Genomic DNA, 2,807 nt, shown 5'->3' on the forward strand with positions numbered 1-2,807 from the left:
CAGTGTTCGCTATCTGCTTGCCGGGGGTTCTCATCCGAGATGTGGAGGAGGCCCTGCCGGCGGCGATACAGAGCACTGGGTGCACCCGACTGCAAATTGTTGCTCATGTCGGCACCAATGACTCCTGCCGTCTCGGTTCAGAGGTCATCCTCAGCTCGTCCAGGCGGTTGGCGGAATTGGTGAAGGCGGAAAGCCTCGCCCGCGGGGTGGAATCTGAGCTAACTATTTGTAGTATCGTTCCCAGAACCGATCGCGGTGCTCTGGTTTGGAGCCGAGTAGAAGGCTTAAACCAGAGGCTCAGACGATTCTGCGGGGGTATGGGGTGCAAATATCTCGACCTCCGCTATCGGGTGGAGAAATGTAGGGTCCCCCTGAATAGGTCAGGCGTGCACTACACGCCGGAAGCGGCTACAAGGGTAACGGAGTACGTGTGGAGAGCACATGTGGTTTTTTAGGGTAGAGAATTCCCTCCCTAGGCCCAACAAGATGCCTCCTGAGACACGGCAAGGTAGGAGTAGGCAAAATGCAGCAGGGAATAACAATATTAATGTGCTAATAGTAAACAGCAGGAGCGTCTATAGAAAGGTCCCAGAACTGCTCTCATTAATAAACGGTTACAAAGTTGGCTGAAACCAGACGTAAACAGTAATGAAATCCTAAACTCAGATTGGAATGTATACCGCAGAGACAGGCTGGACAGTGAAGGGGGAGGCGTGTTTATAGCGATAAGAAGTGCAATAGTATCGAAGTAAGTTGACCGAGATCCGAAATGTGAAATGATTTGGCTGAAGGTCACGGTTAAAGCAGGCTCAGACATGGTAACTGGATGTCTCTATAGGCCCCCTGGCTCAGCAGCTGTTGTGGCTGAGCACCTGAAGGATAATTTGGAAAATATTTGGAGTATATTTCCCCACCATGATATAGTTCTGGGTGGAGATTTTAATTTGCCGGATATAGACTGCGAGACTCAAACGTTCATAACGGGTGGCAGGGACAAAGAATCCAGTGAAATTTAAGTGCTTTATCTGAAAACTACCTTGAGCAGTTAAACAGAGAACCGACTCGTGGCGATAACATATTAGGCTTCTGGTGACAAACAGACCCGAACTATTTGAAACAGTTAACGCAGAACAGGGAATCAGCGATCATAAAGCGGTTTCTGCATCTATGATTTCAGCCGTAAATAGAAATATTAAAAAGGTAGGAAGATTTTTCTGTTTAGCAAAAGTGACAAAAAGCAGATTTCAGAGTACCTGATGGCTCAACACAAAAGTTTCGTCTCAAGTACAGTTAGTGTTGAGGATCAGTGGACAAAGTTCAAAACCATCGTACAATATGTGTTAGCTGAGTATGTGCCAATCAAGATCGTAAGAGATGGAAAAGAGCCACCGTGGTACAACAACCGAGTTAGAAAACTGCTGCGGAAGCAAAGGGAACTTCACAGCAAACATTAACATAGCCAAAGCCTTGCAGACAAACAAAAATTACGCGAAGCGAAATGTAGTGTGAGGAGGGCTATGCGAGAGGCGTTCAATGAATTCGAAAGTAAAGTTCTATGTACCGACTTGGCAGAAAATCCTAAGAAATTTTGGTCTTATGTCAAAGCGGTAGGTGGATAAAAAAATATCCAGACACTGTGACCAAAATGGTACTGAAACAGAGGATGACAGGCTAAAGGCCGAAATACTAAATGTCTTTTTCCAAAGCTAATTAAATAGACACCCTAGCTGCAAGCAGGCGTTGATACACTTCATTGGGGTCATGTTGAAAATGTGTGCCCCGACCGGGATTCGAACCCGGGATCTCCTGCTTACATGGCAGACGCTCTATCCACCTGAGCCACCGCGGGCACAGAGGATAGTGCGTCTGCAGGGACTTTTCCCTTGCACGCTCCCCGTGAGATCCACATTCCCAACATGTCCACAACACTACACTCGTAGGGCGCCTAATAGATGTTTGCCCATCAAACTCATTACTCGTGGCAGTTTTATCTACCAAGTCCAGTCCGAGTTCGGGCATAGCGTGTGCGTTCGCACAAGAAGGTCAAAGGCCGGGAACCCATATTTTTAACTATATATGACGGTAGTATCTGTTCCCGAAAGAACAGTTACCGTGGATGACCATGCAAACATCTATTAGGCGCACTACGAATGTAGTGTTGTGGACATGTTGGGAATGTGGATCTCACGGGGAGCGTGCAAGGGAAAAGTCCGTGCAGACGCACTATCCTCTCTGCCCGCGGTGGCTCAGATGGATAGAGCGTCTGCCATGTAAGCAGGAGATCCCGGGTTCGAGTCCCGGTCGGGGCACACATTTTCAACATGTCCCCAATGAAGTGTATCAACGCCTGCTTGCAGCTAGGGTGTCTATTTCATTTCTAGCAAAGCTGCATGGTCATCCACGGTAACTGTTCTTTCGGGAACAGATACTACCGTCATATATAGTTTTTCCAAAGCTGTTTTACAGAGGAAGACTGCACTGTAGTTCCTTCTCTACATTGTCGCACAGATGACAAAATGGTAGATATCGAAATAGACGACAGAGGGATAGAGAAACAATTAAAATCGCTCAAACGAGGAAAGGCCGCTGGACCTGATGATATACCAGTTCGATTTTACATTGAGTACGCGAAGGAACTTGCCCCCCTTCTTGCAGCGGTGTACCGTAGGTCTCTAGAAGAGCGTAGCGTTCCAAAGGATTCGAGAAGGGCACAGGTCATCCCCGTTTTCAAGAAGGGACGTCGAACAGATGTGCAGAGCTTTAGACCTATATCTCTAACGTCGATCAGTTGCAGAATTTTGGAACAC

At 47.3% G+C, this 2,807-nt stretch overlaps 2 non-coding genes across 2 annotated transcripts; one reads left to right on the plus strand and one right to left on the minus strand.

The window, feature by feature from the left end:
• Positions 1–1,775: 1,775 nt before the first annotated feature.
• On the minus strand, positions 1,776–1,850 carry Trnat-ugu (transfer RNA threonine (anticodon UGU)). The gene has a single exon. It is a non-coding gene; the product is annotated as a tRNA-Thr (tRNA).
• Positions 1,851–2,234: 384 nt separating this feature from the next.
• On the plus strand, positions 2,235–2,309 carry Trnat-ugu (transfer RNA threonine (anticodon UGU)). The gene has a single exon. It is a non-coding gene; the product is annotated as a tRNA-Thr (tRNA).
• The last annotated feature ends 498 nt before the right edge of the window (positions 2,310–2,807 follow it).

This window comes from Schistocerca nitens, chromosome 1, assembly GCF_023898315.1.
Source record: "Schistocerca nitens isolate TAMUIC-IGC-003100 chromosome 1, iqSchNite1.1, whole genome shotgun sequence".
Classification (NCBI taxonomy): Eukaryota; Metazoa; Arthropoda; class Insecta; order Orthoptera; family Acrididae; genus Schistocerca; species Schistocerca nitens.